This window comes from Mytilus trossulus, chromosome 11 (assembly GCF_036588685.1).
Source record: "Mytilus trossulus isolate FHL-02 chromosome 11, PNRI_Mtr1.1.1.hap1, whole genome shotgun sequence".
Taxonomy (NCBI): Eukaryota; Metazoa; Mollusca; class Bivalvia; order Mytilida; family Mytilidae; genus Mytilus; species Mytilus trossulus.
The window spans coordinates 49,696,236-49,706,637 of record NC_086383.1 but is presented as its reverse complement, the minus strand read 5'-3'; the positions used below and the strand labels follow the sequence as shown (position 1 = coordinate 49,706,637).

The following is a 10,402-nucleotide window of genomic DNA, read 5'->3' as shown; positions in this document are numbered from 1 at the left end:
TGATTCCACTATGAAGTTTAGGGTCGCTTAGCGGCCCTTAAATTGGCCAGCAGCCCCAATAAATGTACATGACAATGAATTCCCAATTCAGGAAAATAAAATAAAAATTGATATTTCAGGAAAAGTTTCTGTTACCGATTAAGGCAACTATAATTTTTCATAGTTTGTTGTCAAAACGTTTTAAAATCCGGATAAGAATGCTGTTCACGGTCGCATCTTAGTAACAACAATTTAATTATGTCAACATGTGGGAAAAATTTTTAGCAGCAGAATACAATTGATTAATATGTTATGGGAGTAGTGGATCTTGTAAAAGCAGATCGCCCAGCAGGTTGATAAAAATGGGTGTCAAAGCAGACCTTGGCAGAGAGCAAATTCAAATTTTGATATAACATTGATGGATAAGATTTAATGGACGCTGATCTCGTAAAAGCAGATCGCCCAGCAGGGCCGGTTATGTAATATGATAAAAACTTTTTTCGTAAAAGAAATTATTTCCTCAAAAGACAAAAGTTTGAGCGTTTTTTGAAAATAATGTTGATGATAGACCATTCATGAAATATGATGTCATCATTATTGAACTATTTCAAAAGTTTTGAAGATGATCCAAATAATTTTAAAGAACACTGATTCAATGCTTTAAACATGTTAAATATCTTATCAATTAAGTATATGAACTTTTGTAATTGCTTTTCTGAATTCAACAATTGACCAGTTCAATTTGAAATCCATTTGAATTAAGGTAAATTTATAGAGATGACCAGCTGTTGAAAAAATACCCGATGAATGATTTTTTTCAGTGGTTTATGTTAGCTGAAATATATGTTTTTGTAATAGGCCTAGGTAACTATAATAGCTAAGATGATAGACTATAGTGCATCATGTTCAATGATATTCATGTAATAACAGTAGGCTAGCCCATCCAGAATTATTCAAAATGTTACAACTTACATGAACATCAGTGTACAGGTTAAACTTAATAATATACATTTTCCATTTTTCAGGAAAATAATGTTATTTCGTCTTAGATTTTATGCTTGAAAAATTCCCAATTAGAATAAAAATTCCCAATTTGATGTTCAAGGGACCAATTTGAAAACACCTGGAATCATCCCTGGTAAAATAAAGAGTAGCAACTTTAATATTGTTGTAAAAGCTTTGCAATCAAGATTTGATAACTGGTCATGAACAGAATGGTTTCTGAAAAAAATCCATTTTACTGGAATTTTACCCAAACAGGTCCATATACATGTATATAAAGTGTAACCTGTCTAATCCGACACTAGATTATTCATTCTGAGACACCCTGCTCAATCCAATATTTTTTTGTTGTTGGATAACACAGGTTACACTATATATGCTTAGTCTTTTTTAGAGACATTCGTGTACATGTATCATGTGTTTATATGATTGAGTTCAGCTAACCAGACTATTCACATGATTCAGTTAATTTACACCTCCCCACCCCCACCCCCATACTCCCATATTTAATTGTTGTCCATTTTCAGCATGCCACCCCACTTTTACTCCCTCTCTTCAGTTAGGGCTATATGTATATTGTGTATTGTATTCACTTTGTCCATCCATTTTTTTCATCAAGCATTTTCGTCCCGTTTTTCTCACAAACTACATGTACTAAATTAAACTTCATCTCTGTAATGATGTATTGTAAAATGTGCAAGTCAGACACCTACATGTACAATATACTTCCTGTTTTCTGATACTATGATCATGATGATACCTAGCTTAAATTGTGGTTTGGAAAGATAAGAATGAAATTTTTTAAACAATGAAGGGAATTTTCACATGTTTTTCCCATGTTTTTTAACCGATATAAATTGCTTTAGATTTGATTAAATACTTGTATAAATCTTGTTTACAACATTTGACTTTAAATATCTGTCTTCCTGGATTGTTTAAACTTAAGAAACTCAAGGATATACATTATATACAAGTTGGAAAGTGGTTAGAAGTAAACAACACGTGTGACTATGTACCTTGGTCAGCCAGACTTTGATACATTGTTCATGTTGTTTTTTGGGTTTTTAAAGTACAATTGTATATCTGTTTGTTGGTATGTATACATACACTGTGTAGTTGACTAGTTGTTTAGATCATAAAGTTCTTTGGTCAGCCAGACTTTGATACATTGTTCATGTTGTTTTTTGGGTTTTTAAAGTACAATTGTATATCTGTTTGTTGGTATATATACCTACGCTGTGTAGTTGACTAGTTGTTTAGATCATAAAGTTCTTTGGTCAGCCAGACATTGATATATTGTTATTGGTTTTTTTATACTTTTTAAAGTACAATTGTACATGTATATCTGTTTGTTGGTATATATATCATGTATATACGTACACTGTGTAGTTGACTAGTTGTTTAGATTATAAAGTTCTTTGGTCAGCCAGACATTGATACATTGTTATTGGGGTTTTTAAAGTACAATTGAATGTCAGTTTGTTGGTATACCTACAGTGTGTAGTTGTTAAGATTATAAAGTTCCTCATCATAGACGACTAAATGAGAGGACTATTCAGGAAAAAGCTGATCTGATATGGATTAATGTGTACTAATCTGTATTGCTACATCATTTAATAATCATATTGATATAAGTCCTAAAAAAATGGAATATTTAAAGATAATTAAATTAAAACTTGTACATTTGCTGTGAACAAAACTGTATTTTGAAATAAACCAGTAAATCGCTAATTCTATTTTTGTAATGTAATTTAACTGTATTGTAAACATGCATAATTGTGTTTATGATCAGTTGTTGACCAAACTCTTGATAAATTTATTTCTGCTTATTACCAATGGCTAAAGAGAAAAATCAATTATTGTATTGGCGGAAAAAAAGGCGGTATGGATATGAAAGGTCTTTGTCAACAAGACAGCAGTCCAACCACAAAAATAACAAAAAAACATATCTATTTAGTAGACAATATATAATTTTGTAATTTTCTACAATAGACAGGATTTTAAATAATATGCCAAGCTTGAAATTGTCCTGTTCAACCATTGTTTTTCAAATATTGATATTGTTACTGATAACAATATGGAGGTCAAGTTTAATGATATGCCATGGACAGGAGTTATTGACCTAATTAATAACAATAATGACACCAATAAATGTAACAATGACCCAGATTCCAGTTATATTGACAAGCTCTTGTTATTTACTATCATGACTTGACATTGATTATAAGGGATTGCCTCCATGCATTTACAGTCAGTTAAAAGTTTTACCATCAAGCCATGCTACTACTTGAAGCTTAACTTAAATACTGTGGATTCATTATTATTCATTGAATACCAATTTCTGTTGATTTGAGGTTGAAGATAAACCACAAATTTATATGTTCAATAAATCAAGTGCATAGACATAGGATTGTACATGTTGTATGCAGACTTTCGGAAATTGATTGTATAGACTTTGTCTAGTAATATTCACATTGTCATGATTGTTGTCTGTTGGTTTTTGATGGATAATTCTCTCATTGGTAACAATGGTTGTCTTATTCCATCTGTTCATTGAAGTATACCCCCTGTCTCATGTTATTAAAAGTATGATATATGTGCAATGTGTGCTCAGCAAAATTCTTGCCAATCTAAACATGCTAAAGAGTCAAGCCGTTTTTAAGTTTTTTATGCCCCACCTACGATAGTAGAGGGGCATAATGTTTTCTGGTCTTTGTGTCCGTCCGTCTGTTCGTTTGTCTGTTTGTTCGTCCCACTTCAGGTTAAAGGTTTTGGTCAAGGTAGTTTTTTATAAAGCTCAAGTCCAACCAACTTGAAACTTAGTACACTTATTGCTTATGATATGATCTTTCTAATTTTAAAGCCAAATTAGACTTTTGACCCCATTTTCATGATCCTCTGAACATAGAAAAATGAAAGTGGGAGTTTCAGGTTCAAGTTTTTGGTCAAGGTATTTTTTTTTATGAAGTTGAAGTCCAATCAACTTGAAACTTGGTACACATGTTCCCTATTATATGATCTTCAAATTTCAATGCCAAATTGTTTTTTTTACCCAATTTCATGGTCCATTGAACATGGAAAATGATAGTGCGAGTGGGGCATCCTGTACTTTGGACACATTCTTGTTTTTACTGTTGATATTTTCCAAAACATACCCGATTTTTATTCACCTGTTTAAGGGACATAATATCATTTTTATGGTATACCTACTGATGGAATTTAAAGCTCCCTGTCTATTCTTATTAATTTTTGAATTTTACATACATGTGTTGTTCAAAGTTATCAGAGTTTAGTCTATTTTTATAAATTTTTGATATGACATTGAGGAGTTACAATGTATGGAACTTTATTCGCTGAAAAATGACAAGCCTATTATGATCATAGGTGCAGGCTCTTTAATTTGTGTTCATGGGCTGAGTCTTTCTTTTTGAGTCTTTAATGCATTGTTTGTTTGTGCTTGCTGTCTGCCATATTTGTTTTTCATTTACTTGCTTACTAAACTTATGGGTTTCGTCTAGTTTTTGGCTGTATGTACGGTTTTCAACCTCATGCTTTGATCATTTCTGGTGGATATTTTCCTCATTGGCAATCAACCAAATCTCATTACTATAACTTGTTAATGTTTGCCTTATTTTAAAAGATTAGAATGACTTTAAATTCATTTGTACAAAAATAGCAAGGTTTTATCAAGTTAATAGATAGAAAAACTCAGTCAATAATGTCAATCTAAGTGCATGGGATCTGAGGTCCCCTTTTTAGACTGTCTCAGATTTCGGACAGACAGAAATAGCATAATCAGATCCGTTTGATTGTTGTTTTTACTGTAAAAGAATGTTATATTGAAGTAAACAAGTTACCAATCAATACTATATTATGAACTTGATTTGCTAGGGTCAAGGTCATTCAGGATGAAATCCCATGTTTTTAATTTGTTTGCTTCCTTTTATGATAGTTCATTTATTATTGCAAAACAAGTGAAGTGTATATATGATATTAAATGTACCAGACTTTTCTCCTTGGCTCAGAGATAGAATAATTATATAAACACTTTTTGGCATCATATGTAACATGGATGTTTTATGTTGAGAAAAATAGAAAGCTGTACATGTTTTCTGCTAAAAACATTTTAATTTTCTTCATCAGAATTCGAGGGATTTCCTTTCAAAATACTTTTAGACATTTCTTTATTCCTATACATGCATATATTCAATTTATAAGTGACAAAGCGTGGAATATATTTTTATTTCTTTGAAATTGCACTTGCTATTATATAATTTTAAAACATGTTATCTTATTTTGAAAGTGAGAATGTTTTGTAAAAAACAACAAAAAACATGCAGAACCTTGAAAACAGCTTGATAAAATTCAAATAAACTGGCACTAAGTCTTCTAAAGGTCACAATGTTATGCACCTGCTATTTAATTTTTTGAAATATAAGATTTTTAGGGGAGTTGACTATACCATGTATACCAAAACATGAAATTTCTTATTTCTGCCTATTTTATTTGGAGATGCTTTCCTTGTTTAACTTGCTTATTTTTATTGACATTTTATTTGAAAATTGGAGAGGGGGGGGGGGGGGGGGGGGGGGCGGTTAGACCCACATTAAATGCTTGATCCCCTGTAAGTCTATGTAAAAAGAAGCAAAATGGACATGTACTTTAAATATAAAATGAAAAATGCGTATGCATATTGTGAGAGAGAAAAGAGTAACCTTGCACATGAAATTTTGTTGATTGCATGCAAGCACTAGCTATAGATAGACTGTAAATATATGTCTTAAAAATGTTAATCTACATATAATAATGAATGTAATCTCATGCTAATTATAAATAGTCACTGAGTACAAGTTGTGCACTAATACCAGTTAGAGGTTAATAAATAGAACTTGGTATTAATTTATATGTCTGTACTTAATACAAAGGCATTAAATTTTAAATGTATTATTTTTCATTCATTTTTTATGTGCAAGGTCAGAAACCAAGAATTCAAAAATGTGCAAGTTCATGAAGGTCAGACACCAAGAATTTAAGAATAAATTAAATCGACCAATGATTGTCCCACATTTTTGATTCCACCGATAAAATACATTTACAATGTTTTGTTATATTTTATCTAGCAAGGCCAACCCCATACTAAGTCGAAAATAAACAATTCACCATGAGTATGAATAGGTTTTGCCCTTGAAAAAAGTTGTCTGGAATATTGACATTAGGGAGCTACCATTTGATTTTTATGGGGGGGCTAGGATGAAAAATTTTGTCCTGCCTTTTTTTTTAGCTGTAATCTCTGTCCTGCCTTTTTATTTTTCACTCTGTTCAGTCCTGCCTTTTTTTTTTTTTTTTTTTTTAGTTTATCCTGACTTTTTTTACCTAAATTGTCGTCCTGACTTTTTATTTTTGCAAGTGTCTCATCCTGCCTTTTTTTTTTACTCAAAACTCCTGTCCTGCCTATTTTTTTCAAATTTCATCCTAGCCCCCCCCCCCCCCCCCCCCCCATAAAAATCAAAAAATCAAATGGTAGCTCCCTTACTATATAGCTAGTTCTAACTTATCATGCTTATTGGTCTTAACAAAAACAAAAGATACATGTATGCTAAATTTATCATCATAAAATTCATAAAGATTATACATGTACATATATCAGGAACGGATCCAGCCATTTTAAAAAGGGGGTTTCCTAATCCTAAACAAAAGTCAAGGGCCCCGCCCTGGGTTCCAACTAAGTGCTCCCATTCAAATGCATTGATCATCCAAAAAAAGGGGGTTTCAACCCCCGGAACCCCCACCCCCCTGGATCCGCCACTGTATAAATTTAGTGTAACATTTCGTGCACTAAACCGTGTGTCCATAAAAAACAACATGCATTTATTTTTTTGTGAAGGCAATAACAGATAAAAGGGAGAGAATTTAAAAGGAGAATATGTGGTGGGGTCATCTGAAGATGTTTTCATTTGTAAGAATAAGTTGGTCTATAGTGATGACAGTAAATAGGGTTCTTTATTATCTTATGTTAAAATAAAACTTACTGTAAACAAGTTTACGATAATGGGGGTTATTTATTTCCCAGTTAATTATTGATATTATCTAGCTGTTAATATTTATTTATTAAAGGTGTTACAATCATATTTGTTTTCCAAAAATAGTTTTTAAGTTGTATATCTTTTTGTGCATTACCACAATTTTCCATAAACATTATTAAGAGAAAATCTATTTCAACAAAAAAACAAAAACACAACATGTATCAAATTTAAAATACAAATTGTTTTCTCATGATTATTTTTCAAATTCTAACCATGATGGTTATAAACTCCATTTTTTCCGGATTATTTTTTTACATTTTGTAAAAATTGGTTCAATAGAACTGATTGATTTTATTATATGGAGTATTATTGACATATGCGAAAAATAAGAGTAATTGAAAACTTTATATTTTGTTTGAAGCAATTAATACAGGGGAAATGGACCCTTATCCTATCTATTTAAATTTTGTGAACACCTTTTGCCCTAGCTAGTTTTATTAATTATGAGGCCAAATTTAAGATAGCTGATGTTCAATGGTATCCTTAATTTTGGCCAAATAGTTTTGCTCTGTTAGAAAATGGGACATTTTTACTATTTATCACAAAATTAGCAAAAGTAAAACCCACATGTAAATTTCTCACTCTATAATTTATAGGAATTGATTATAATTTGATAAAAAAAAAGGCATGATTATTTTTTAAAGATAATTTCATGTAATTTAATAGTTTTATTACCAGCCGAGGAATGCATTAATATGACATATCTATTATTAGATCTATGACGTTTATTATAAGTACAAAAATGTTTTTGAAAGAATCCGACATTGATTTTTATTTACGGGTGATAATTTTGACTCTTGATTATCCCTGTGACGTTGGATGCTAATTGACTATAAGGACCAAATGTCGGCCAATTGTTTTGAAAACAAAATTATTTTTCCATGTTGATGACATCTGTCACGTTGCTGTTTTTTATTGTAAACAAAATTTGAGGCATTATAATTTTGTCAATAAATTCTAAAGAGTAGATATAATATATCTGATGCTTTTCTAGTATTCCACTGAATATTTTGGTGCACAGGGTTGATGGTCATTTTTGTTCATTCTGTTGACCCATTTCACCCTTAGCATGTCTGTAATGGTCTAAATGTCGTATTTTATCATCTTTATGACAATATATTCAAATTGTTTTGAGCAAGAGTCTCAAACATTCAAATTGTAAAAGAAATGTAGTTATCATTGTATTTTCACCCATTTGACCCTCAGGGTAAAAATTAAAGGCACTTGCTAAAACACTTATTGGTGTATATGGCAGCCAAAACAAAAGCATTATATTAATGTTTAAATAGCCTAAAATTTTGTTTCCCTTCTGCAATATTTAGAAAAAAATATACCAAGAGGGGAAGGGGTAATAAAAAAACCAACATAGAAACTGAACAGCAATATATATATTTAATAAGTTACAAGGAGTAGAAGGGAATGTATTATTTTGGGGGGGGTCTTTATAAAAATATCGCTATTTGACATACAGTCATTACTAGACATCCAGAAGGTTCCAGTAGAATGTTTAGGTCACAAAACAAATTGTCTGACACCACAAATTGTATGAGGTCAATAGTTCCAGGGTCGTAGATTCTCAGCTAGGTCAAGTGTCACAGATTTCAAAAATAGTAATAAATTCTATTCAGGTGCCAATCATTGAAAAACAGATGACACCTCTTAAGTTTTGAGTTTGTAGGTAGTTAACATTTAATTCATCGTGAAAATATTGAGGGAAGGTGTTTCACTGTTAACCCAGGGTTCTCGTTAAGATCCATACAAGCCTCCTGGATGCATCATTTTTGGAACCTGTACATGTGTCAGTCCCTGGGATACGTCCTGATTGTATCCCCTGATTATCGACATTAACACCCATCGTTTTAGTTTTATTTCGTCACATTTCATTATATTAAAAAATTAAATGCATCCTGGACTTAACAAAATCTTTTGGGACTCACCATTTGTAAAAGTGATGAGTCCCAGGACTCACCTTGAAAAATTTCTTGTCAGACCCCTGTAAACCCAGACTTTGTAGCAATAACCTTGAATAATTTATTTTTTCATCTAAAGTCATGTGACGTTGTACATGTAGCTTCATTTCATAATGAATGTCGAAATGAATTTAATATCAATGATGTTTTGATACAAAATCAGATTGATCAGTACAAAATATCCACAAGGAAAAATATTCTAATGCATTAAAGTTGCCATGTATCATTTGTTATTGAAAAACATATTTAAATATTTTAATGAATAATAATCGTGGTAGGCAGACCATTAGGGGGAGTATAACTATTGATGCAGTCGACATGTTGTTTTCATAGCTTGTTTACATGTCTGCATGTTTATTACAGGTGTTTCCATGAACTTTGCACAAACAATTTTTTGTCTGCATAAAAACAATTTTTCATGTGGTTAACTCAGCCAGAATTAAATTGATAAAGTGTTAATTAGAATTTCCTGTCTGATTATGTGCAGACTTACACAACCTTTTTAAGAGTACTTAAAGATGGATATATTTAAAGTATTTGATGGTATTGAAATACATCTCATTTAAAAAGGTCTACGTCCTGTATCACATATTTTGCAAAACAACTACAGATACAAGTAGTTTAAATCTACCGTTGATCATACATTATCCAATTAAAGTTCAGATAAGATGAAAGTTGTTAAAATGTAGCAATGTATTTTCCAATAAGAGATCATAAAATACAAGCAGTTTATATATAGCATTGATTATATGGTGTCCAATACAGATATCAAGATGCAAGGAGATTATGCCTTCTAATGCAACAACGTGTGTAACGTTCATTTTGGTTGGATAACGTCACTTATTTACAAGGCATCAATTAACAATTGATTTTATGGGACATACGCGCAAGCACAGACAGCATATGAAACATTTTAAATACATGTTTTAACTTTGTTTTCTGTCAGTTATATGTTTTATTTATTAGAATGGAACGCCTCCCCAGTAAGATTAATTTGCGACCATCAAATCCCCAATTGATTCTGTCAGAGCTCAAAATACAATACAATTATCTCCTAATTGTTCTATCAATAAATATCACTCATTTCTTGTGTCCCTGTTAGTTTAAAATGTGTTTCAGTAAGATTTGATTCTAGAGCAATTACCAAGGGTATGTAAATGTAGGAGATAACATTATTGTATTTCAACATTTGCTGGCATCTATCACAGATTTATTTTATTGCCAACATATATATAAGTGTCCCCCCCTTTTTACTCTGGGTTAGGAAACCCCACCCTTTTTTGTCGAGCCTTCGACTTTAGTCGAAAAAGCTAGACATAGCGATCCTACTTTCCGTCGGCGTCGTCGTCGTCGGCGTCCACAAATATT

The 10,402-nt window shown here is 31.5% G+C and overlaps 1 protein-coding gene across 7 annotated transcripts in view; it reads left to right on the top strand.

The window, feature by feature from the left end:
- Positions 1-10,402, top strand: part of LOC134691273 (insulin receptor substrate 1-B-like) — a 33,890-nt gene that overhangs the window by 5,579 nt on the left and 17,909 nt on the right. The gene's annotated exons all lie outside the window — the stretch shown is intronic.